This window comes from Bombus terrestris, chromosome 3, assembly GCF_910591885.1.
Source record: "Bombus terrestris chromosome 3, iyBomTerr1.2, whole genome shotgun sequence".
Taxonomy (NCBI): Eukaryota; Metazoa; Arthropoda; class Insecta; order Hymenoptera; family Apidae; genus Bombus; species Bombus terrestris.
Window position 1 is genome coordinate 11302680 of NC_063271.1, and position 27971 is coordinate 11330650.

At 38.0% G+C, this 27971-nt stretch overlaps 1 protein-coding gene and 1 long non-coding RNA gene across 7 annotated transcripts in view; one reads left to right on the plus strand and one right to left on the minus strand.

Annotated features, from left to right (window-relative positions):
* Positions 1-27971, plus strand: part of LOC100649131 (ras-related protein Rab-37) — a 172705-nt gene that overhangs the window by 8437 nt on the left and 136297 nt on the right. Inside the window, exon 1 of one of the 2 annotated variants that reach the window (XM_003394525.4) lies at positions 14564-15010. The exons of the other annotated variant lie outside the window; for it this stretch is intronic. The gene's annotated coding sequence lies outside the window, so the exon portion shown is untranslated. Of the gene's footprint in view, positions 1-14563; positions 15011-27971 lie in introns of those variants that run through there. 2 annotated transcript variants of the gene reach the window in all.
* Positions 1496-7101, minus strand: LOC125384749. 5 transcript variants are annotated; one of them, XR_007223509.1, is made up of 6 exons: positions 5395-7101; positions 4980-5307; positions 4698-4900; positions 4205-4308; positions 3134-3337; positions 1496-3031 (listed from the first exon to the last, which is right to left on the minus strand). It is a non-coding gene; the product is annotated as an uncharacterized LOC125384749 (long non-coding RNA). The 5 variants fall into 5 exon arrangements; XR_007223508.1 differs by having other exon boundaries at positions 3134-3321; positions 5395-7100; XR_007223507.1 differs by having other exon boundaries at positions 3134-3321; positions 4181-4308; positions 5395-7100.

The window sequence follows — 27971 nt, forward strand, 5'->3', positions numbered from 1 at the left end:
TATATTTATTTGAATAGATATTTAGAAACATTTAGGAGAAAAAGAAATATCATTAAATTGAACATGATCTGGGGATAGCACCTCTAAGATGGAATTTTCTAAAAACTAATTATTTACTACATCAAATTTATACTTCATCCTAGACATGCGGATTACGTACGTAATCACATTACCGTCAATTTAGAAAACTAATTGTAGCGACTACTTTTGGAAGAATGAAACTGATGCAAAATGCGTAATGACAGAATTTTTTAAATTAAAGTCATGTTTGTGTTATAATCGTCCTCTTGAAAGTATTTCTTTTCAACTAACAAATAGTATGCAAAAATGTAATTAACTTGGAAGCTACCGCTGTGTAATATATAAATCGAACCTTTACCAAAGAAATCAGAATGGAAGCGAACATCTACATAACACCAGAAGAAAAATAAGCTTTTATTCTCATACTTTACAAAATCATTTTAAGTCATTCGCACCAGCTAAAGTGCTTTCCGAGTCTATCGAATTTCTACAAAAAGTCACAAATGCATCACTCTGACCATTCTTATAATTTTGTTGCCGATACGTTTAACCTGTAATCGACATAAAATAAAAAGTACCGTTATTTCTAAAAACTATCTGCCAAAATTTCAACCAGGTCTATGAAACAAAGTACCAAGTGTTCGTATATTTACATACAAAATCGCAGCGCCCACAAGCGTCCCACGGCTGCTTGGTCGAAAGGGTCGAAATGAATGAGAGGTGGACGCGAGAGCGTTGCGAAAGAACTAAAAAAGAAAAAAGAACAACAAAAAAGGAAAGAGGGAAAAAAAGGTAAAAAGAGCCCTCGGTGGCAGCCGGTCCAGCGAGTTTTTGACCGTCTGGCGCTAACTGTTGGCCCCCGTACTACCTTCTCAGGTACTATGGTGCCGTCCCACACGTGGTCCCACTCCAACCGCATGCTCTTTCCGACAGAGAAACCCTTCCTCCTATCCTGGACGCCCACAACTCGCTACACCGCGGCTCCCGGGTGATTTATGGGACATGCCGGAAACACAAAAGGGGGAGAACGGTTTCCAGCGGAAAAGAGCCAGGCAAAGGGTGGAACTGTTTTTGCTAGCCTGCGCCCAGGGTGCCACGTGCCGCATGGTCAGGTGAATGGGAGAAGACCTTGTTGTTGTTAATTAGCTTAGGAGAATTTAGGGACGATTTTGATTATGCTTGATAGTAGTTGTTATGGAGGAGGGATTTGTGAGTGGTTTATAAGACGAAGTTATAAGGAAGAGTGGTAGAGGAAGGTTTATAATTTTGTGAGTAGATTGTAGAACATAAACATATAATGACTTTAGAATGTATTTTATGTCATTTTCTTGGGAGAATTTAGGGATGATTTTGGTGATGGTTGTTATGGGGAACGGTTTTGTGAATAGTTTAGCAGGTGAAATTATAAAAAATGGTGGGAAAAGGTTTAGGATTTTATAGACAGATCATATCGATATTATAAATATACAATGGCTGGAAAAGGTCTTGGCACATCATTGTATTTGTTATAACATCTACACAGGTATTAATTAATTTGGTCCAAGCTTATTAAATTTCATGTCATTTGATAGTACTGACATGTGACTAAAGAAATTCGATACTTTAAAAATGAAATGTAGAACTTGATAAAAAAAGAATCTGCTTCAAGGTCAACACTTTTTGTAGTACTAAATGCCAATTTGTATTGCGTGGACTAAAGCTTCATTCAGATAACTTAATCTACTACAATTCAATCTACTATCTGGTCGTTTTGTTATTTACATTCAAGCAAGTTAAAATTACAATCATTTTATCGGTGTAAACTTGCTATTTGGCTTGAAATACCTTTCCAAGTTTCAGCATACGCTTGTTCTCATTGGCGATGACTTCAAATCGATTGAATCCAAGTGACTAAAATTAAATCTACGCTAATTTCGAAGCATTAAAAATACATACATACATATCGTTAGTAGCAAACGTGTTAAGCCTCGTTTTCATTGAAGCAACATCAAGCAACTTCTTGCTGTTCCATGTTTATTGAAAACTTGCACCAGTGTACAGAAATTATTTCTGTAAGTTACTGTTCGTTGGAAATGTTCTGAAACACGTAACAACAAAAAGCGACAAAAAATTCCTCACTTGTCGCTTCAGTGCGAATCCAGCTGCAGATTACGTTGTTTCAGTGTGGACAAAATGTTTCTATAAGCTGCTGTTTGTTGGAAATCCTTTTTTTATTTATTTAATTTGTACTTTACAATTCGTCCAGCTGGACATTCGGTAAATTTTTCTAACTTGTTGGAAATGTCGTAGAAAAGGCAACAAACAGGTTGCTCGGTTTACTTCGATGGAGACGAGACTTTACTATTTTTCGATCTTGTGTTTACAAATGGTGAGACTCTTGAGAATTGCATTTACAATTATTACGTCATTGCCATACTCCAATGTATCAGCGTAATTATCGCACAATGGGCAATTTTTGTCCGCGTTTAAGAAAAGAAGACAGTCTTATAGTTACGCCTTTTCCTTTCCTATCCAAGCGTTGTTCTCTCAAACAAAGATCATACTCATGCATACGCCAAAGAGTTAAGTTCCGTCTTAAGTCGAAAGATTCCAATATTTCTCTTCTCGTATTCCTGTATTCCCATTAAAAGGACGAAAATCTTGCTGGAACGTTCTGCTATATTTAATCAGTCTCGATATTATCTTTCATCCTGAGCTTCCTCGATAAAACGAACGATAGTGGAACGCTGATGAGGAGGTGGAACGGCAGGAGGTAGAACGAACGGCCGTGAGGAGGTCGTTCGAGTGAGTAAATGGCACGTCAGCGTGAACTGCGGGCAATATCAGCGGCGAACGTCAGAAGGCCGGCCAACTTTTTTCCTAGCGAACACAGACAAATCGATATCTACCCGCGCGGCGGTTTCGCGTTTTCCTGCTGCAGCAGCCTCGACCGCAGGGTCACTGACACACCGTGCCACTGTCTCCAATGGAACCGGCTACGTTTTTAGTTTCGCCTAGCCACGATTTTCCACTGATCAACGGAAAAGTAGATATGTAAGCATTAGGTCGTATGAATGTGCATATGTACATGAAATGTTTCTTTCCTTCGGTTAAAATAAATAAAAGAATATACCTTTGACTTTCCCATCGAAACTGAGTTTACCAATTCAAATAAGTCAGCCAAGTAAAATGTTATTGGCTTTTGGTTAACAAGTTTTTTGACTATCTTTACTGTCTTTTCGTTAAAGAAGTATGGCAACTATACTACAGGTATGGTACCTGTTCCAAGCGTCCAGAGGCACACGTTTCCCAAATGCCACGCTGAAAATAATTTATCCTGGTAAAGAAACATTCCATGGATTCATCTTAATGTGTCAGAAATGTTAGATTGTGAAAAACTATGAATGTTCAATTATCATAGTGAAAAAAGTGCAAAATTTTTGAAAACAATGAGTGAATCTTGCTGTTATTTAATTAACAACAATTAACAGACGTATATAAGCAAAATAGTTGCAAGATTTTCCTTCAATTTAATTCTTTTTAGCTTCGATTTTTAAGAGCTGTGTTTTAGACGGAAAAGGTGTAGCATAATAGTTTTACGTTTAGAAATGGTGGAAAATGATCATTGCTGATATCTATAATTCTTATAATTAAAATATAATAATTCTTATAATTATAATTAAAATAAAAATATCGAATAACAATCGATTGTGCTGTTAACTGAACATAATGAAGTGTTTTTACTTTGTTGTTTCATGTAGTGCTGTTTCAAGTTGTTTGTCAAGTTTGTTGTTTCCAGTGTTTTCATATAGCAGAACGTAATATAACAACTTTATGTTCAAACATGATTGGTAACAGATAAAACTAAGGATTTTTCAAAAAGTGGAATCGTCTAATTTGGCTTCTTAATTTCGAAAATGTTTAATTGTGTGTGATACACGAAGGAAATATTTCCAAGGAACTTATTTTCAGTTCACAAACTATAGGTTCTTCTTAAATAACTGAATGATGGAGCGTAATAAGTTCCATCTTATTTGAAACGCAAACTTTCTCCGTTTCATGTCACGAACCTAACAGTAGCATTGAAGTTGGAATCCTTAGAATTATCGTTTTCTACATCGTCAATTATCGATAATAAGGTGAGATAAAATTAGAATATCTGAAGGAGTGAAAGACAAACCATAGATTCTTGCGACGATAGTACCTGTCCCCATTAAACTAGGATCAATCCACGAGACGCCGTTCAATCCAATCGTGTACAAGGAAAGCAAGGGAAACTGGGTCAGCGCAATTTCATAAAACCTCTTCCTGCAACAGCAAACAACGCGATGTACTCGCTTTTATAACGTTGCATCGACCCACATTCCACCAGCCGCGTTTAATGCAGTTTTGGACGAACGAGCGGAACGTGTAAACTCGTGTCCATCGAACAATATACATATTTTCTCTAAGATATTTTAACATAGATAGATATATATCCTTATAAAATTCCAGATTTCAGTGAAATGCCAGAAAAAAAAAATAGATTGTTAGACGAATATAAGTTTGGTACGTCTAAATAAATCTGGTAAACGGTATAAGAATTAGTCAGAAGCTATGACTGATCAATTTCATAAATGGAAAAGTGAAAGAAAGATACTTAATGCAAATGTTATTTCTTTTTAAATTTATCGTGGAATTTACCACTACCTACTTACGATATCATAATTTTCATGTGAGTTCACGAGAGAGATTTATATGGAAATATTGATATTTGAAGGTCCAAAGGAGATAATCTGTAGTAATTTTGAATCACAATATCCTGTATGCTGTTCGTTTACAGTAATCGAAATGTAATTGTAAAACTTGCCGAAAACCTTTCAGAAAATCCCTTTTCAGTCTTCCCAGTATACTTTCAATCCTGCAAAAACCAACACATTTAAAAGATTGCCATCACAACTTCAACTCAATATGATCCTCGTCCTTGCAACTACACTAACCTCCACCACCTTCGCTTCGATCCAGACTCTCCAACGCCACCTCCTATTGCCGAACAACGAGACAGACTCGCGTTTCTCCTAATAATCCCAGCATCAAGGCAAAAAGAGCCGCCAAAGTGGTACTGGTTGCTCACAATAGCAAGCGTGTTACTTCCTGGCGTTCCTGTCGCCTTGCTCGAAGCGCGACCCTCTCCTCGTTTCTTCCACGCACAGCAGAGAGAGCGTGACACTCTCCTCGTTGCGACAGCACTGGCAGCACCGGTTTGGTTCCACCAAATCATCACTCCCCTCGACTCATTCTCTGTCCGCTTACCCCTTCGTTCGTCGCCTGTGAATATTCGTGATTAGGAGAACGAGAGACTGACCTTTCTCTCTCTGCTTAATATCTTCATCTTTATTGGACGTTCCAGCATACCTCCTTTCTTGTTCCTGAACAGAGAACACCTCCTTCGTCGTTTCACGTTCCTTGTTTGGCTTCTTCGGTCGTGAATGTTCGGCCTGTGTTCATCCAACTGCGAAACTCCTGTTACTTATCGGGTTTTGTTGGCTTGTCTCTTGGTTCGTTAGAGGGAGTTAAGTAGCTTCTTAGCTAGCGTGGCACCCTGATACCATGGGCAGACGGACGCAGACGTGCAAGATGGCACGCCCAGCTGACGCCACGCAGACGCCGTCGTCGCCCGCTGCCGCCGTGGAAACAGGATCGCATACCCGGTAATTGTTATGGGTTGTGGAGAGTCGAGAGATTGTGGTCGGCAGATCGAGTCGAGCTTTTGCTGGGTTCGCTGAAGCTTAGTTCATACCGACAGACAATTGTCCACAGCCAATCGGCATACGTTGTCCGTGAAAAAGCTGTGGATATATGTACTAACACAGCTGGAAAAATAATTAGCGGGACAGCACAATGGTACTGAAAGTACTGCATTTCTATATAGCTTTGTTTGTATACGTCACATTTTTGGCTAATATGCATGCTTATCTTTATGATTGCGTTGGACCTAACAGAAACAACCAATCAGCCCCGCGTTTATTTCGACGATCATATTTTCAGCTCTCTATCGCACATTGTCTAGCAATGTCGTGTCCGACTGATAATGTCACCGACGAATAATCTATTTACTTACTTATGAAAACTGTTTGTTAGTTCGAATTAGGTTTAAGTTCACCTAATGTGAATGGGAGTTTGGATCTATTTTTTTTATCAATTCTTTCGACTTTTGTTCAGATTTTGAGCCTTTGGTGAATTCGGAAGGATCGAGTTTGCAGTTGCGAGTTCGGCGTGGATATTTGTAGGGAATGTCGAAAACTTCTTGAGTATCGTTTAGCTTCTGAGACGATGATTCTTTGGTGGTTTAGTTTTCGTTTCGATTTAATATTTTTGATGAGAAGAACAGAGAAGAGGTTTGCGAAGATTTACTTTGATAATTCGAGGAGTTTATTCGGCGTGACTGGGACGTATGACTCGAGATATTCACAAAGAAACGTAGAATTTTTAAATATCCAGTTGTTCCGTTGATGATGATTTTGCAATACTTTTATGGCGTTATACTGCGATTTAGTAGTTTTCATAGATTCGGAAGGTTCTATTCGCTGGGTCTAAAAGAGCGTTAGTTAAAAACATCGAGTGGATGTATAAAGCGGCGTGTTATCGCTGATGATAATGACGCAGCGCTGATATCGCTGATTGTTCGTTGCAGCTGAATCGTCGCGTGATTAAGGGAACGGATTAGCGCAACTGCAAAGCTGATTTGCTGGCGATTCATGTTTTGTCGAATGCGAATTCGGCCTCCATTCGTTTCTCGGTATCTAAAGAAATGTGTACATAAATTCCAATTATCGCTATAATTTAACTTTTACGGAATTTCATGTAATATATTATCTTTATCTTTATCTTCCTCTGTCGTTTTCGTTTACGCGAACGAAGATAATTGTATCAGTCCACGTACATACGGAATATTTTCAATATTTTTACACAAATTGCATAATCTATCTTAAACGAGGATAAGAGAAAATGTTATACAAAATTTTACCGCAAACTTTATTATAGCTTTATATTAGGTCGTCCGAAAAGTTCCTTTCGTTTTACAAGGAAATAATGGACGCACAATATTTTCCGTTCTATATTATTTTATCGAATTACGTATGATCCATTTTGTTCTATCAAAGTAAAGATCCCAACGTTCGACAGATTAGGTTTCGTGTTTGTATAAAGACGCATTGTTGTAAAAGAATAATCTGTAAAAGAAAGACACTTTTCGGATAACCTAATATTTTAGTTATTTTTTAGTTATTCACACCTTTACTATAAAGCTGTAAACAAATATTGAACGCAGAGCGAAACACAGACTTGGCGAAGGATTTGCATCGTAGAATACGAAAAGTCGATCGTATTTATTTTATGCGTATAAAAATTCAGGAAGTGAAGCCTATTTCCACTTGTTGATCGCTGTTCTGCATTTTGATCGGTAATATTGCAAACGCTCTTTATATTTCAGCATTTAGGTAACAGCATTGAACTTCGAACGATGCAGATTCAGGAAGTAAATGTTTTAAATTACACTGGTTCTTGTAAGGTTGCTTATCGTATAACATATCAATTAACCATAAGCGCACGACGAATATATTAAGCTGCTACGCGTTGCACCGCATCAGGCCCTTCCAGTGATTAATTATATACAAATTTTAAGGACACTGCCTAACACTGTAGAATTTTTGTCGAACGAGCGGAGAAATTGATGGGGAATGTTGCGTGTTCGAGGAAATTTTACGACGAAAACGTTGTCGAAATGTTGCGTACAGGTGCTGTAATACCGGTGATTCCGCGGTAATTCGACTTTTCGATGAAAGGTGGATGCGATGGTGCGTTCGGTGAAAGGCAAATTGAGGAAGTGTCGACGAGGTGTGTGCTTCGAATGAAACGAACAGGATGGTGAGATTGTATAACAGAAATTTTCGACGAGACGAATTTCGGGGAAGATTGTCTCGACGACAGGCTATGATTGGAAAGATGATCCGATGGCTTGAAGACTTCAATTTCCAGAGCCTGTAAAACTGATGAGGCAAGATGATTTTAAACAGAAGAGTTTTATTTCATAAGGAAATACTTTCCATAATCGCATGTTATTATTTTCATGTCGTATTATTCAATTACACAAAATTGAAGGTTTTCATTTTTCATTTACTTTTATCAATGAGTTCCTTCCTTCTTTTTACGAAAATATATCTAGTCGCATGCTCAAATTAAATTCTACTTATCTATGAATTAAACCGAGTCTACGAATATCGTCAATTTTTTCTCTCGAATTCAGAAAGATAGGGCATTTATCAAATTTCCAAATTACATTTCTAATAAATGTATTTAGTCGGCAATAATCAATTGAGGAAGGTAATTGATCGTAGTAAACCACGAGATTATTAAACTGAATATACAAACAAGTGTTCAAACGGTAAAACATACAACTTACACTATATCGAGCATTCAGATATTATCTTGGAAAAATTCACCTAGTTATTGAACGAATTTCTTAGAAAAAGGAAAATGGTACCTGCACAATTTCGAAGGATATCGTACCACAATTTTTCAAACCGAATTCTTCTAATTATTGACAACCATTCCAACCATAAATATAATTCAAAGAATCTATAGAATCTACGTCAGATCATGTACCTTCTAACATATTGTTGACGGTATACTGTGAAATTGATCGGGTCTCAGTCTTCTGCAAAATATATTTTGCATATTTCTGCAAATGTGTATTTCTGTCCATAAATCTCCGAGACTTGTCTACTTTAATTGGAATAATTATTAGAATTACGTACTTTTGACATTGCGTAATTTCAATATTTCATCTTAATATCAACCTCATTTCACGATACAGATTACTTCATAGTATAAAATCGTGCACATTATAATTCGCCTGAGTAAGTTAAACAATAAAATGGCAAATAAAACGATAAGGTATCAATACGGAAAATCGTACCTGCATACATTCTAATCGTCATTTTACCGAAAACAAGCAAGTATCCAATGACCTACGGATGGAGTGTACATGAGATATGCATGAAAACAATGTAAATATGTTTGTCGGGGTATAAATATATTACAAACATTTTACCCTTAATTTTCACGACGAACAATGGACACAATAACAATGCAATCATACAATAACGCTCGGTCATTCTCAACGTTGGAAAAATGAAAAACGGCGAGTCTCGTCTGGCGTGAAAAATATTAAGCACCCACATCTTATTTCTTTCTAAAACGATCTTACCAAAACCACCCATTGAAACGTCATCAACGAGCCAAGCCCCAGAACCACAGAACCTACATCGACTACCCACATCGTATCCCCGAAATGAACCGCGCCAACAATCAATGAATCTCCCCCAAAAAGTCTCCCATCTCGGACGAACCACTCTTTACTGCTCCCTTCATCAACCCCCTACAACGATCGTCTCGCGATCTCGCAACGAAGAGTGATCAAAGGGAGGCAAGGTTTGGGTCATTAATCATCCGCGGACAGTGAAGCGAGCAATAGAGGGCCGGCCGAAAATGGCGGTCGACACGCATCGAATTGCTGAAACTGCGTTCTGGCTGCTTCCCCGATTGGCCGATTCGCCCTTGGCTGTCGCAGGGGTCGAACATCGTCCGTTTCCTCAAGAAGCGTCGCCATCCTGCGGCGAGCTTTCGAAGCTCGGCTGGATGCTTTGCACGCACGCGTTCCGCGCAAATCAGTTCGCGCGCGCGACCAGCCACCCCTTTTCGAACACGTTCACCCTTGGATCAAGTTAGGTTCAAGTTAGGTTAGGTTCTCTGGGAGCATTGCGATACAGGGTTGGTACAGCAGTGATCGTTTAACCCTTTCACTCCTTGATTTTGCGTTACTTGTATTATTTGTATTTATTCTATGTTTACACATAGTTACAATTATATCGTATTTTCGTAGGTAAAGTGCGCATGCGTATGGAATTTTATATTCTTCGTGAACATAGCTAGATAGGATTTTGAATTGTTCGAATATCTTGATAATTTGACTATTGAGTTATCGGTGGAACACGGACGATGTGGATTCGTTGGAATTTAACACTGCCGCGGTTCTTAATTATTTTATCGGAATTTCGTTTTAGTTTTAGCTGAGAAAGGGGCTTTTAACTTTTCGAGAAAATTACACATGCGAATGCGATTAGAGCGATAGAACCTAAGTAGAGATTCGATTCTCTTATTAAATATTGTAACGAGTATGTTATATTTCAAATATTTTATATGTGCTTACCTACTATGTGTATTTTCGTATTCTCCAATTTCCTATAAATTGATAAACATCCGTAGCCTGATCTATTTTTTGGTATCAGTAAACATTTGAAACGAAAAATATGATTATCGTATATGATCGAAACGATAAACGTTCGAGCGATAGAAAAATACGATTCGAAACGAATCGGAGATGATTCAGGGGATGAAATTACTGTAATTTTGGGAATATGGAGCTGCGATTTTATCGACAGGGAGAAATTATTCGAGGGGGTTGAAGTAAATCTCGCGGTGGAAAGCGAGGGCTCTGCTTGCGAACACGAGAAGGGGTGGTTTTGACGAAAGGTTAGGTTGGTTTGAATTGTTACTATAGGGTGGCTGCGAGAAGTTACAGTATTAGATGTTCAAAGATGGGGTGTCTTGTGATGCGTGTAAAAGAAGTTGAGAGAATTGGCTTCGAAGGGTGAATACTACGATATTGTAATGGTGAGGTAATTTGGCTGTTGAGGAATTTAATGCATTGAAGGATGAAAAGATTTGAGAATGAATTTGGGAATAAGACAGAGATTCGATTTCATATAGTTTGAATTTGAAATTTAAAAAGTTGAATTATGAATTTCGCTATTTGAATTTAAATTGTGAATTTTCTAGTTTAAGTTTGAATTTAAAAATTTATATTGCGAATTTGACAGTCTGAATTTGAATTAATAGACTTGAACTGTGATTTTGACTATTTGAATTTGAATTGTGAAATTGGCTATCTGAACTTAAATTGTGAATTTGACAGTTTGAATTTGAATAAAAAGATTTGAATTATGAATTTGACTATTTGAATTTAAATTGCGAATTTGGCAGTCTAAGTTTGAATTTAAAAATTTGAATTGCGAATTTGACAGTCTTGAATTTGAATTAATGGTTTGAACTGTGAATTTGACTATTTGAATTTAAATTGTGAATTTGGCAGTCTAAGTTTGAATTTAAAAATTTGAATTGTGAATTTGCTTATCTGAACGTAAATTGTGAATTTGACAGTCTAAATTTGAATTACAAAATTTGAATTGTGAATTTAACTACTTGAATATAAATTTTGAATTTGGCAGTCCAAGTTTGAATTTAAAATTTGAGTTGTAGATTTGAAAATCCTCATTCGATCTCGATTCTGCGAGTTCCTAATTTGTATTTTAAAAAATCCAGGTGCAAAATTAGCAAGGTTATTAAATGTTTTATTTGTTTGTTCACTAAAAGAATATATATACATAGGTAGCATATACAATATACATGATTTGTTTCAATTATACCTAAATTCACTTTCACTCTTCATTCAATCATTATACTTTTCATCATCACCTGAAACTCAAAATCATTCCACACGAGATTATATTATCTTAACCAATTTTTGAATAAATAACTATTATTTAATAATATAACGTTTTATCGTTAAATATGTTATCATTCTCAGACCCAACCAACTCATATCACGAATTAATCCTTTCACGCGTGTGTGTTCCATCACACTTATACCGTCATCGTAACATACGCTGATAAAACAACTCATAAGTAAACGTAATTTCTCTTCGATTATAATTCATCCCAAAGTCTTTCAGCAGTCTATCTGCATAAAACTTGGTCGTGCAATCACCGAAAGCAATCTCCAGCACGCCGAGCGTACTTCCGTCGTCTCAAACGGCGCTCTTCCCCCCACTTCCGGTATCCGTTCGTAGAAACTTCTCTCGTATGGATTCGATCGTCATTTCCATATCAGCCACGACGATCGATCGCAAACACGTGGTACATCCCTCTTGGTCCTCGGGGTGCGTTTCACACACTGGGTGGTCGAAAAGTCACGCAATCCGTATCCTAATAGTCGTTTCAATACAGTTTGCGCGACATTTCAACCACCCGGTATCGTAGGTAGAGAATCCTCGTTGCTTCTTCAGGTTTGTCATATCCTTACCAATTAATCGCGTGTTTTGGAGCTTCTTCGATTGAAACTTTGCACTTGTACAATCGAGTACACCAAACATTTACGTGTAAATCTGTTGATACGATTTATATTTCCTGGAAGGTTACGTTGATGATTTGTTTAGACGATAGATAGAAGAATCTTTCTCTTGCAACTATATTCAAAATATTTGTGGCTTTTTCATTTTGTCAGTAAACTTTTTCGATTTTCAAATATCTCAAGATATTTATTGTTAACTATGCTCAACCCTTCTCTACGAGTAAATCATTAACAATTAGAACTGGTTTCGTGTAAAAGATAAAATTCAGCACTAAGTCTATCGACTTAGATGTTGTATATATTAATCAGTGTAATTCAAATGATATTAATTAAGTAAATAAATCTATATACTCATGTCTGTGTCTAGATTAAAGGCAATATTAATGTTTGCAAAAACAACTGTATGTTCCAGCTGTGAGGAAATAAAATTTGAAATCCGTCATTCTGACGGATTTGGTACATCCATTGTTAAATAAACAGTTTCCTACATTGATATCTAACAATTTTCAAATACGTGTCTACTTTTCAACTAACTAATTTCCAAATAAAAGTGATAAATGTAAAGGGAAGTGAGAAGTAAAGAATACGATTAAGAGAAAGAATCGTTAATTCTCAAAGTAGGCTTGGAATAAATGCCAAGGAATAAATTATGCGGTAATTTTCTGAATCAGAATCCGGAGTTTGGTCAATCGTTAGCGCGAGCTTTCATTCATAAAATTCTCGAACATTCTGCGCAAGTTCGACCGACATACAGCGGACTCTCTTTCAACCGAGGGTGGCTTGTCCGCGTTGCATATTTAGGCTCTTTCCCTTTCACTGGATCATTTCCCGTCCTTTATGAAGCAAACTACTTTTGAATAATGTATAATCGTTTTACGATGAATTATTCACTTCTGTTACATCTACGTCTAACTCTTTGAATCCATTCTTAATCAGCACATAACAATCTAAATTGTCGTTTTTAGAAATACCATTTCAAATGTTTAATCACAGTTTAAATCACGCTATTTTACAATAAACCTTCTCGATGTTGATGTTCGAAGTATCAATTTTAATTCTTCCAATCTATTTCTCATTAAATCATCTGAATCCTTTCAAAAATCTATCAAATTCAATCACACTATTTTCTAATCAATTTCTCGAATTTTATTTTTATCTTTTTATATTTTTATTATTACGAATATTGAAAGTTTGTTCTAACTACTACATAGACAGTGAAATACGTAGCACCATTCATCGATTGTTTGAACCTTTCCTGGCAACCTTCGCCGACTTGCTGTTATGTGTATTTCGTGGTTGTTAGGAATTCTGACGCCAAACGAAAGGTTTAATCGATTGTGCGGACGAGACGTTTCGCCGACGTAGCTGGCGTATTAAATAATTGCGTATTAAATCATTTGTTTAACCTTCTGGCACAATGTAATACCATTGTTCATCGGCCATTCTTACGAGATTTCTATAACGATAACACCTGTACAAATTCGCTTACTATTATCCACATCACTTGAACGATTCTCGAGCTACTATCCACAAATACAAGAAAGGAAAAACTAACAAAACAAGATACAAAGACACTTTTTTATCTTAAGATAAGATTAGAACACAATTTCTATCGCATGACGAACGATCCTTTCGTAAAATCGTTGCCACGTCTCTGGCACCCTTCCACTAACCCCATTCCACCCTTCGATCCTGCCAGGCTGCCAAACAGCAGTTCACTCACGCCATTATCAAACCGCCAAACTCGATTCACAAAGCCGAACCACCGTAACCAATCACAAAATCCAATGTGGACAATTCCAAACGCAACGATCATCTTGACTCGTCAGCGACCAACAAACTGCCAAATTGCCTAAATTCACCGTTTTTCTCACTGTTCCTTGGAACAAAGAGTAAGGGATGCAGAGAAAGTTGGTCGAAGGGATACGTCGAAGCGAACACAGGCACAGCTCGCGAAAATTCCGAACGAAAACGAAAGCAGAACGTACGAACAGCCCCTTCCACCCCCGCGAGAGAGGTGCACGCAGCGCGACCGTTCCATCTCCCATAGACCGGCCGAACGCACCGCAGATTCCCGGCACCACCGTCGACCACCCCTTTCCTTCTCCACCCTCATCCCCAACACACCATCTTCCATCCCTCTTCTGTTCGAAATACTAGCAAACAGCTTTGTGCGTGCACGCAAAACCAGCGTATCCGATGGTTATGCCCATGGTGAGCCACCACGTGCGCGCACGCGTCCCCGCTGACGCAACACGTACGCTGACGTAACGAGAAACCGACAGAACCGAGGACGTTTTATCGAGTGGAGGTTAGGACGACGGTCGGTTGCGCTTGCGTGCGCCCTCCTTTCCTTCCGATACACGCTTTCCGTGCACACCGGGCGAGACCGCGTCAGACTTTTCCCCGGTCGCGAGCCAAACGCGTATCATTCGTGTATTTCGGTTTTTCCTTTTGCTCTCTGTCTGTCTGTCTGTCTCTGTCTTTCAAAAGTTCTCCTGGAGCAACGATCGTCCGATAACACTGAACCCACGAATCTTCGGTAGATACGGCCGGTTGTGAACGATAGCGACGTCGAGGACACTGTGAAAGGAACCGTGTCAGTCGGTGCACCCTGTGCGTCACGTGACGACCGAGACCGCGACCTATCGCAAGCAGAGGAGCAGAGACTTGGAGGCTGTACGCGGCACGACGCCGCTCTCCACGCCGCTTGCAGGGGTTTTCGTGGGTGGAGCGTGTGATCGATAGCGCACCAAACGGACTAAGGGGGTCGTCGCCAAGGTGAGAAACGCTGCAGATACACCATGAACAGGATGAACCACCTGCGAGCCGAGACACACACGCGCGCACGGGGTTTGGCGCATGGGGTTCGACAGACTGTAACGATGATCGTTCGGGGATGCGCGTTGCTATGCTTTCGAACGGGGGTACAACGTGGATTCGATGGGGTGGTGGTGGGGGGCAGATGTGGATTTTTGTCAAATTACAATCGCGTGAATCGGCGAATGGATTGGAGGAAAGTGATGCAAACGGGGATGAATGTTGATGTTTTTGAGGCTGGTTCGGTATGTGGGTCAGTGGTCGACGCCTCGGGCGCTGCCTGGTTCAATCTTTCGAAGGGTGGAGAATGCTTGGGGCGCTTCGAGTGCCGACGTGGATGAAAATGGAATTAAATGAATTTTTTCTCCTCTTTTCGAGGTTTTCCTTTGGTTTTGTTGGAACGTGGGTAATGCCAAGTATTTTAACTCTGCTACTTTCCTCGGATTTATATAGGTTAATGAAGGTATTCGAACACTTGCGGATACTTTTTATGAATACACCGAGTAGAATTAAAATTTCATTGGCACTGCAACGAGGCGCGAGTACTATGATCAAGTTTGATAAGAAGCTTTGGTTAGCTAATAAGACATCGGTAAAGTTTGAAATAACTCTGGAAATGTAGTATATAGAAATTACAAGAGTACAAGTACACCTGTGTTGTGGATAGATCAGAAAACTATTTCAGTAGTCAATTATCCAATATAATGATAGATCTCAATACAATCAATCGTTATATGTTGTATACCAATTTTTTTATTAAATATACATTTGCAATAAATATTCTGTAATTTCTATATATCTCAGATTGATTTCAAATTTTATTATCGTTATTGATACGCGCGATTTTTCGTTTCAATTGTTGATGGTCGTTTTAAAACCTGACAAGTCCTTGAAACTATAGCGAGATTGAAACATAAAAGATTCAGACACCGCAGCAGGGTTAAGTTGTTGAAGGTGAGATCGAGTGGATTGAAAGTTCACGTCGCGATACAAGTTAGTAGAAAAAACTTTTATCAAGTCGAATGCCTCGGTGGTGTATTCAAAAGTTCAAGTACTGTTACGTGCCTATATTTCTCCTCTTTTGTCCTTTATTCTCTTTATTTCTTCTATGTTCTTTCCCCTGCATTTAATCGATATTTCTCTCTAGAAACCGGCTGACAGGTTTTTGCTTGTAAAGCATCCAAAACTTCAATTCGCATATAGATTACACTAACTTTTTCAAAATATCACTATTCTCTAAACAAAGAACATGTTGCATTAAAGTTAATCGCGATTTAATTACTTCGAAAACATAGTTCAACATAGTCGATAGAATTTCGTTAAGTAAATCGAAGTAAGATTTGTATGTTTCTAGAAATTGCGTTAGATCGTCGACTTTAACGTTAAAATTTCCAACGTTCTTGGAATCAATTTGCAACCAAAAGTGTCGAATCTCGAATCTATACTTAGTCGTGAATTTTTCATGCAAATAGTCATCGAAACCTGACCTTGATATTAGAAGTTAAGCCGCATCCGGAGTTTCAAGATGGAGGTCGGTCTAACCTTTCGGCGTGGCATTTAATCGATATCGAACCGTGGTTTCAAAGTCGTGGCCTGTGCATTCCTATCTACTAAATAACCAACGCGACGCCACGGCTCAACTCGAAACAAACTTTCCTATCAATTTTCTCTAAAATCAACGATGAGAACCGTGAGATATTATGCTACTCGCTCGTGGCCTATGCTCATTCATTTACGTATTAACGTGTCTATTTTCTAGGAACGAGCAATAAGTCACATATCGTTCGATCGGCCAGTGGATAATCCTGTATTATGCGGCGTAATTTAGACGAGAACATTTGTTTCTACGATGCTTTTCAAAATAATCTAATATTCCCTCTTTTGAGGTTTAAATTGAGCGTATCAAGCGTTTTATTCCAACCAAACGGAAGAACAAAAAGGACAAACGCAAGCAAATATTGTTTTATATTTTTCAATTCGAAAAGCTGTAATCGAGAGACTGTGGATATTTATGCAAATTCGTGTTTTTAAAAAATATGTATATATGTAAATATGTAAATATGATGCAAATTAACGACATATGCAATCATTACGATCTGAAATAAATTTGAAAATAATTATACAGACAGCTGTAATACTTTGCAAGGATTTAGAGTTGTATCAAAATTACCAAAAAAATTTATAGTAGAATTTAGTGACAATGTGGCATACCAAGTTTTCCAAAGTAATCAGGATGATATTTGATTGTAAATATTAGAAAGAAACGTAACCAACGTTGTTTCTTCTGGTAAAGATTCTAACGACCACTTTACTTTGGATATTTTCTGTATCGATCGTAACGCGTTCATTTCGTAAACCTTGGCGCCTTAAGATTTGCCATAAACGTAAAAATCCGCAGTCTGGAAATCGATTGCAATTTTCCCTCTTTTAGGTAAATAAATTCCTGATCGTAAAAGATTAAATCGTTGGAGAAATTGTGGCTATTTATCACAAAAGAGGACTTGAGTGTCGTAATAAGTCGGTTACATTGGAAATGTCGTTCACCTTTGCATAAGAGATCGCGAATTACGTTTTTGACCCAGTTCCACGATGCAGAGAAACGTCCGTCAGGGACAACAATTGCAGAAACGCGTGGAGAAAATAACCGCGACGAAACTGGTATACCGGTTACTGCGTGTAATTACGACTGGTTCAGAGATTAAACGTAACGCGTTAACATTTTGCCGATTTCTACGTTTGCGATTATCGCGTCGATCGTAAAAATATCTAAAATTATCATACGCGATAACTGATAACCATCTGATTGATAAATCAAGATTAGAACTTTCTTCCGTAGAAAATTCGACACATTTGTGTTTTATTTATTTATTTATATTTTAATAATATGAATAATACGTGGATAGTTTCACTGATACTCTTTTAATGGAAATTTAGAATTAGGAATATCGATGAAGTTTTTAGTTATAGTTTTAGTTTCATATACAGTTTCATGTATTGTGATGGTTTCTGCTATGAATATTGCACGATTAAAAAATCGAGGAAAAATATTGGAAGTATGAAGAAAGACGCGGAATTTGAAGTATTTAGAAAATTGTTATTATTTCGCGACACAGAATTTCGATTTAGAATAAGAATTGAAGAACTGGTACAAATATTAATCTCCGTTTAAAAAATTTACAACTGCAACTTGGATGATTATACAAATATTACAATGTTCTATAGACGATAATTTTAACGATTCATAATATACATCATTCCCACATTGATTTCTTTATTAATTCACTTGCTATTAAAAATATGCGTTACTACATTAATAAAGTATACAATGAATCATAAAATCGTTCGCATCGTAGTTAACAGAAGAAAATATTAGTTTTAAATACAAGATAAAGTCCGAATCGGACACGATGTTCATTTTGTTCGCGTGTTCCCGCGTTATTATCGTTAACGATATTATCATCTTTGCCATTGTTCCGGCAAACGACGCATCCGGATGTTATTTTTAATCATAACCTAGAGAAACGTGACGTATATCGCTTTTATCTTTGCTTACATCCCGCTTTTCACATGTTTCACGTCGCGTGATTGCTGCTTCACCTTCTATCGTTTGATATTTATTAAATGTTAAGTAATTCCGGCTTTAATTAAGCCGATTTAACGGACGCTTGTTAACGCTCCTTTTTATTTCAGAGCATTGTACAGTTCTATGTAATGTACACTAACCTAATTAGGCTTCTATGAATTATTTCTATCAGTCTTAACCACAAACTTAAGATATATAAACTTATTGAAACAAAGTAGGAAATAAAATAAAATTTCTATATTAAAATTTGTATTACCTTAATCAAAGTTCCTAACGTCGCTCAACGAATAATTCCGAATTTTTCAATCGAAGAAAGTCGATGAAAAATTTTAGATATATGGGAAAAATCTTCGCATATGTTTAAAATAAACCTAAACGTCTTAACAGATACATTTATTATTAAGAGCTGAACATCGATTAAGATTAATCGAAATTATAAAAATTCTCCTTTCATATTTAAACTAGAAACGTCGCTACTTCCTAAAAAATGAATCATTCCATTGACAATTTATACTCAACGACGAATTTTAAAGCAATCACGTGTAACTGCCATATTTAACGACAAATCGAAACTTGCTGACAATTTTTCACACTGGAAAATAAGTAAATGGAAAACGAGAAGTCAGAAACTAGAAAACAACATCAAATGGAAACTTCCGTACAATCTGTGAATTAAAAAACTATCGATTCGAATGCTGTGACTAGAAATGTTATCAAGTGATTAGAAGAAAGTCAGGATCACATATCAGGGACTCGTGTACGCGACGTTTCCACGGCAACAATAACGAAAGTGGCTTCTCGATACACCGTCTCGGCGCGCGGCGTCACGGCGTCGTCGCACGCGACTCCTCAATGTCGTTAATTTTATCGATCACTCGATAACGACTGCAAATTCCCCATAAAACGTCTATTCTCCGTTTTATTCATTTCTCTATATCCGTTGCCATTTGCAATCAACCGATCGTTACAGTATCACTTACAGTTTCAAAATAATTTCCATGATCTTCATGTCGCTAGAAGGAGAATCTTCTTCGTGTGACTTGTAATTGAAAAAAGTTAAACAGTCTCAGATGTATATTATTATACGTGTTGGTTTATTTAAGAGACGAATGATAAAATTGTAACAGTCAGTGTATATTAAAATCACTTTAAGTACAGAGATAGCGTATGCCTCAATGCTACTGTTCAACTCTGCTACTTTGCTATTCGATGTCTGACTCGCTGTAAACATTTGCTACAATGACTGTCGTAGAGAGCACGTTCGTCTATTTGTATCGACCGGTGGTATTTTAAAAAGTTCAACTGCAACTCCGGTTGACGATTACAAATAACGACGATAATATTTTGCCCGGAATTTGTTTACCTTTGGACCTAGCAAACCAAAATAACGTTGCCACTCCAAGGCGCAACAATACGAGTCTCTCCCGATTTGAATCTTTTGTTGACTCATGTTCCGCTACAAGTCTAATCACAAGATATTTATTGCAAGCGTACTCTTAATGGAAAAATTAGTATACTGCGTGAACAGTAGTCTTAAACATACAATTAATGCTCAAGATAGTCTCATTAAATATCGTGGGTTATTAATATAGCGGATGATCAAATACTTTGCTGATTGTTGCGATGTGCATGTTCCAATAAATATCTTGTAACTCCTATATTTTCACGTTCCTCTGAGATTTTATCATCGACAATCGTGATAGCCATGTCTCGTAATGGAACTAATGAGATTTCAAAACGATCCGTGTATTATACAGATAGAAAGTTTCTAACAGCAATGTTGGAATAGTTTCGCGAGTCACCCTATATATAGTAGAATGCTGTAACGTGAAATTTATTTTTGAAACTTACTGCACATATAACAGCACTAATTATCACATACATATAAGGAGGTACTTATTATACAGGGTGAGTCAGAACATGTGTAAAGTACGGCTGATTCAGCACACTAAAATAAGAAGCAAAGTTCATACCTGTAAACATATGTCCGATACGACCTTGTTTTTGAGGTGCAGTCTATTTTGTGCTGTTGGACGTCACTTAGATCAACCGTTTCAAACGATGGCAAATGCAAAGATCCTGTTGGCCTCGTTTCCTCACCAGCTCGTCCTCCGGACCTAAAACCATTCGATTATTAGTTATAAGGGCGTTTAGAGTCTCTTGTTTATGAGATGTCAGTCGACAGCGTTGACATTCTTCGTGGCGCGACGGTCAAAGTTGTTGACAAATCCGTATAAGTTGTTCGAGCAAGTTGGACAATTTATGACGCGATACATTCACGAAACATTTTATCGAAACTGCACCTGGTCACTCGGGGAAATTTCTCTGGAGGTAGGTAAAACAACAGTTGCAACATAAAACAATCTGTTACTGGAAAACAAGGCCATATGCTTGTGAACTTTCCCGATCGACATTCTCATTCAGCCTGTATAATCGCAAATCTGTCTGCCCTTAAAATTTGTAATTAAATTCCATTCTGTCGAAGAGATGCAAGTGTCTGAATATTTCTCGGCATTGGCATATATGCGTAATACGAATTTCGATTCCTATCTCGATCTCGATATCCATCTGCTTTACCATTAAGTCGTTCGATCGTGCGCGCGAAGCATGTAGCAGAATAAATAAAACGAACGGAGCAAAAGAACCGAAAGAGAGGTAAGATTGAAACGTTTGGGCGGAACGATAAATGACGAAAGTTCGAATCGCAACGAGGATTCGCGCCGATTAAAAGATCGATCTTTATTAAACAGTCCGGGTGTCCATTTGACGATCGATTGATCGTTGAATTAATAAATCGTTGCAACGGTATAATGTTTGCTCGGCCGCGATTAATGGACCGTGTCAATCAACGTGTCGAGTCGTTAACGCGATTATTCACGCCGCGCCAACCGCTGCTCCTTGAGCTTTCGATCGAGAGCGATTAATGACGGTCGAAGCTTCATCATGTCTTTGCTTATTTTGCGGCGCGCCATCGGCCATGCGAATTTATGGTTTCAGCTGCACGCATTTGCACGCGATCCGAAAGATCCGAGGCACGACGAAGGATCACGATTTACTTTACTAATTTTTCGCGCGATGGCGTTCTCGGATGAATCTTTTGGCATTGAATTGGCATTAGAGTTCATTATTTTTAGATTAGCGCATAAAGGATTGTACATATAGGAAATGTCAGATAACGTTCTCTTCTATCTTGAGCTGAATTTTATATCGAATTTGCGTTTAGCGTATAAAATACATTGTCCGAGAGAATTAAAAGCCGGATAAAATATGAAGGATTTTGCTGCAGTAATGATATAATAAAAATGATGAAATAGGCTTGACAGATTCATTTTTCGTTCGTACGACATGCGATAAAGATGCGGTTCAAACAAAAATTCCTTCTTTTTTAAAAAAAAGGTCTCTAAATCTTTATTGTGCTTCTTGCACAAATATCGTTCGCCCCTCGACCGTTTGTTCATGCTTTATAAAAGTCACGTTTATAGTCACGTATAAAGTCTACTTCACAAATTTGTCAAAAATAACTAGTATAAAAATAATTAGAGATATCTTCAAGAACCATGATCTATCTTTGTCGTCTTATTTTCCTTAAAAGGTTCAATGCACAATTTATAACCAATTTTATAACAGCATGGCTAAAAGTAGATATCAGACGCAAACAGTATTTACTCAACTACGAAGTATCATCGAATTTTTAAAATTGTTTTCCTCGAAAACGCTAAAAGTGGACGTACTATATCGGTGCCGCAAGCTATCGATATTGAAGGAAAACAACTGACCGATTGAAAAACGGAGAATCATCAGCATGGTAAACAACGAATTAACATGGTATCGCTTTGAGAGGAAATGGAGCGATAGTGCTCGAGTGGCAAAAGGGTCGCAGAGGGTTGGAACCGGGCGAGGAACGCGAATCGTGGCGGGTGCTCGGGATCACCGGCGTGCAGAGTCGTAAAACACGTGCGAGCGTGGTTCGCGGTGCCGACCACGTAGGTGGGGAACATATGGGGAACCGTGGCTAAATATAGAGAGCGCTTTTATGGCGTGCGGTCGTGCCTCTGGGATCCACGGACGATCCACGAACCCCGATGCCCTTTATCCGATCCGACCGTGCGCCTCTCTCATTAGGGCAGCGTCACGTTATCGAACGGATCGCCATGATTTCGCCAACCCAACATTCGTGAAATCGTGTAGAAACCATGGTCATGGAGAAACGCTCGATTTAGGGAAAAATTTGTCGAGTGGAAGAGCGTGCCTTTCGTCCCGTTTGATTTTTTGCAGTTTTTCGTTTCTGAAATTGTTTCTTTATTTAAGCCTAACGTAGGTTCTGAGTTATTAATTGAATGGATTTAAATAAATAAGCAGATATTTATTAGATCTTAACGTGCCATAGATAGCGAGGAATTTGTTGCGTACCTGTAAAGTGTGTACGTTCAGACACGGGTTTTATAAAATTGTAAAATTGCGGGCTTTAGTTTGTCAGGTTTTGTTTCTTTAGCTTTGCTTCTCTTAGAAATTTACTACGCTTGAGAATTATATGTATACATCTCTATTTACATTTGTATTAGGTTTTATACGGTTAGGTTTACGTTCTTCTAATCGATCTTTATAATTCAGCGTGGCAGCGTACTTTTCGAAAGATCGTAGGTTTTTCAACTTTTTCAAACTCTATCGAAGTTCGACTTTCTCAATACTTCATTGCGTATTTATAAATTATTCAAGCTTGAATCAGCTTCCGAATTATGCGAGTGTGAAACACGAATTGTATCGTTTGTTTCAATGGATATCGATCAGTTCCGTGATTAGGGTAGTGGATATAGAAACTTGTAGTTTTAGTTTGTTCTTTATTTTCGGTTCTTCCAGAAATTTATTCCAGATACTTATTATTAAATTTACACGAACAAAGGATCTAAAACTACAGTCATCCTGATCATACGAGCTACAATTCGCTTCTCGCTCTTAGAAGCTATGATCAAAACAAAATCAGACTGTGTCTGCTTCAACGCTTCGTTCGTTCGTTGGAGAAAAATTTGTCGAAGAAATGGAAAATAGACAAGAACATCGTTTGTATCAGAGCTGTCTGTCTCGAATACGAAACAGAAGCTTGTCTTAATTTAATTGGAATGGTGGCTAGACGAACGTCAACGTCATCGTTCGTCAAGGTTCACGGACGACCGATGAGTGCAGTCTTTGTCCGCTTACGGATCACAATAAAGCTTCCGACCATGAGTACGATTCGCTTGACTGGCGGTAGAAGACGAGGAAACAACGGCCGAGGAAGTACACTAAGCGGAGAGTTCAAGGACAGCAAAGGAGTTTCTCTTGCAAATGGATCCTCCTTCTTATTGAAAAACGTCCTAAAGAATAGCAACTCCGAAATCCCTTTCGTCTCCAATGGCGGAGATCGAGACTGAAGAGAGACTTGGCGTCTTTGAAGGTTCATTTGTAGACTACGTGATTTTATAGGAAGTTTCAGAGTGCAACATTATATGGAATGCGAATAATGTGAAAAGGTGTGTAACATATTCAAGATAAGTATAATGTTTTTATAACACGTGGATGGTGAAACAATTTTCTATCGTGTCTGTCTTTTTCGATTGTACATATTTTCTGACAAATATAGATTTGCATAAGAATCCACAGTCTAGTCATTTGCATCTTTGAAACTGTTGATTCTTTTGTGTTACGTGATAATGTGATAAACTACGTTTTAAACGATGACGATATATATCGATATGCCGGTTATTAAATACGTAATAACGGAATGTTATCGAGAAGAAGATCGTTTTCTAGAAATTCCTAGAGTTCCAAAAGTATTTCAAGAGTATGAAATATTATACGGGAATGTATGAGGATTAATCATTTGTAATGAATTTGAAAATGACATTTCTCATCGCTCATATGGGTGTCTAGTAATTAATTTGTCGACCAACCTGTAATATAAACGGATCTATCAATTACGCGGTGAATAATTGGCGAACGTAAGTGAATACGACGTATCAAACGCAATGCCGTGTTTTAACGCGGAAAATTCGTTTAAATTGTGAAATTTCACGCTAATGACGATATAATTATGCATCTTGACCGCAGCATTTCATTTTCCAGTTCCTTTCAATCAATTTACATTATCGATATCTGTATTTTTAACAATTTAGCCGTAACAAAGCTGTGCAATTTGAAGAAATTGATATATTATATTTATAACATCGCGATTAAAGTGCGGATATTCATATAAGTTCATATTTTCAGAATACAATTTCAAAAACCTGGCGTAGACGGAAATATGTTCTACCAAATACCATAACAAACATTACACTCTGTACATGTCACATTACGTGTATGTTGCACATTTTTATCTTCAAATTATCCAGAAACATGTAAAACTCCGCGGTTTAATTACGATAAACTATCGCTCGTCCCTTAATAATTTACACATCGTTTAACGATCTATGCTCGTCGTAGATTACATCGCGTCGTCCAATTTTCCCGCAAAATGAAAACTCGCCCGCTAGCTTCTTCCTCCTCCTTGTATCTCAACTATAAAGAAACGAAAACTCGAGAGCAGAGACGCAACGTTTCTCCCTTGCACTGCCGTCGCTGCGCGCGGAGGGAGATGCCGGAGCGAGATAAGCGACGCGCCTGCTTTCCAATTCGCAACGGATGATCGCGCGGCAGAAGTGCGTGAGAGGTAACGTGGGCGGGTGGAACTTATTGCGGTGGGTGGGCCAGGCAGCGAGCGTGCGACAGAGACCGCCAACGGAACCCGTTTCTCCTCTATCCTCGTGTGCACTGGCTCGTGAAGCCGACAAAGACAAACCCAGACTGAGAACGAATCCATTAAACAAGCACCAACATCACTGAATCGATTCGTCGAACGAAGAGAGAATACGTAAGAAAAAGGGGAAGACTTATTGCAGAAAGTGAGACAAGGATAGACATATGTATAGAACGAACAAGAAACGAGGATAGAAGATATTCGGAGCGGGAGAGCGAGAAAAGGACAAACACAGAAGCATTAGAGGACGGATAAAGATAGAAGATATTCGGAGCGGGAGAGCGAGAGAAGGATAAACATACGTGGAAGCGTCAAAGGATAAATAAAGATAGAAGATAGATGGAGCGGGAGAGCGTCGGGGCTGCAAAAAAATGTGCGTGACACGAGTCAAGAACGACAGAGATAGGGGGAACAGAGTTGTTCCATGGAACCAAAGAGGGACAGATATATAATGTGAAAGAAGAAGAAGAAAGATAGAGATAGCGATATACGATACTGTGAGGGAACGACGAAAGCGGAGAAAAAACTGTGCACGCAAGCCTGTCGGAGGAGGAGCGATGTATATATTGAACAAGGAGAGACGATTAGACGAGGATAGTGTTACAAGTAGCATGTTAGAGCGACAAAGAAAGGGAGCGACTAGCGTTTGAATGGAACAGAGAACATGAATTGAAGAAAAAAAGAGACCGTCTAGTATGAAATAAAGGGAGATGGAGCATATAAAGAGCGACTAGTGGAACGAAGAAAAGAGAGTTATATGCTACTGGATAGGGAAGAGTATCATTGAGAGAAAGATAGTCGATATGGGTGGCAGATTGTTTGACAGAGACTGGAACTTTGAGTGGAACGTATGGAACATGAGAATGAAGATATTATGAACGTGACGAGGACGAGGATGGAAGATAGTAGATACCACGGTAGTGTACAGGGTACTGGGCACGGTAGTGTCGAGTATGTATTGGCTGCGAGTTCGTGGGAAAGAAAAAGATGGGGATATTCTGTCGTTGCTTCGTATGAAATCTACAGTAGAAGAACGCAAGTTAAATCTATTCTTTACAGAGAAACGATTTTAAAATTCAGGGTGCTGTCCATCAATCCCATGTTATCAAAGTTGATCTTTTATTTCTTGCTGGAGCTGCTAATTCGTTTCTTCGTACTCTTCAAAAATGACAAAATATTGCTTGCCTTAATGATTATACCTCTAGTTTCTACAAAACATCGTCAATTTACCAATTGTTTTTAAAAGACTTACTCCTTTTGACCCTAACAGATTGTTTTCTTTCTTAGATAAATCATACCAAAGTACTTGATTCGTACTCGTAAATATCGCCCCAAAATACTCAAAATAAGGATTATGAATTGAGCGTGGCAAGGTTGAACGGGTTCTACTTTTATCAAACTTTAATTTTAATCCTGACTTTATCTCCAAATTACGAGATTGTAGATTGCTTGATACAAATCGCGTGCAATATCTCAATGTTTTACTTCACACAATATTAAAGTGCCTACGTACTACTTAAGTAGGTACTTGTGGAAATGTCATAAAGCTAAAGGTTAAAGAGTAGGGTCACGCGGAGGTTAATATATAGGTAACTGCGCTACATGTACGTAGATTAAATAAAATTGCTATTATAACCTTCACCTGGAGAAAGGGTTAATAAAGATAAAAAAAATATCTCCGAATATTTAGCAACGCATAATTTGATAAAATAAACTATAAAAATTACAATGTAAGCTCCCCGACTCTTCCTTCGAATTATTTCTCATTCTTTAATTTTGAAGTTTAAGCGAAGAGTTATTCGAAGAGTCGTGTAGTACTTGCGCATATTCCATACTATGAGTTAAACAGGTTTGGTATCTTTTTGCAAATGATATTACCTAGTCCTTTCAAGGTAATTGTACGGAGACGTCAATTACAAAAATTAACTGGATAATTTTCCCACGATTGTATTTGCCAATGGGGAGATGCGAGTGTGCAAATTGGCCCGGGATAATGGCGACGACGTGACGCAGGCATCCGGCCAAAGAAACCGGCCCAATTTTAACCAACTTAATGAAATGGAGTTAAACCATGTTAATAGTCGTTAGCTTAATGAACAATTTTCGTAACTCGCGTCTGTTTTGCAAACTTGTAAATCCGTTTTTCAAATTTCTGTCTCGACTGAGATAACGAGGATCGTTAGTCTAAAAAAATCGTGAACGATCCGGCTCCGATTTGGATGTAACGATCGATTCTATTTTATGTACAGTAGTTTTTTCGAATGAGAATGACTGATAGAGCATCATTTTTATGCATTTTTTAAAATTCTTCGTTGACTAGCATTTTCTTCTAACACGTTAGAGAGCATTCAATTTTTGTTAACAATATTTTCTTCCATCTGTAATCATTTTTGAGTTGCCTCTTAAGGGATATAAGAAAAGGGATAAAAGGAATCGGACTTTGAAGGCTGATTTTATCCTCTTAAACTTGAGTTTCCGCAGCTAAAAAATATGTATCTACTATCTTTGGCTGTTCTTTAAACCTACAAAGTTTTATCCAAATCGGATCGTTCGCGAACGCTCCTTGTTAG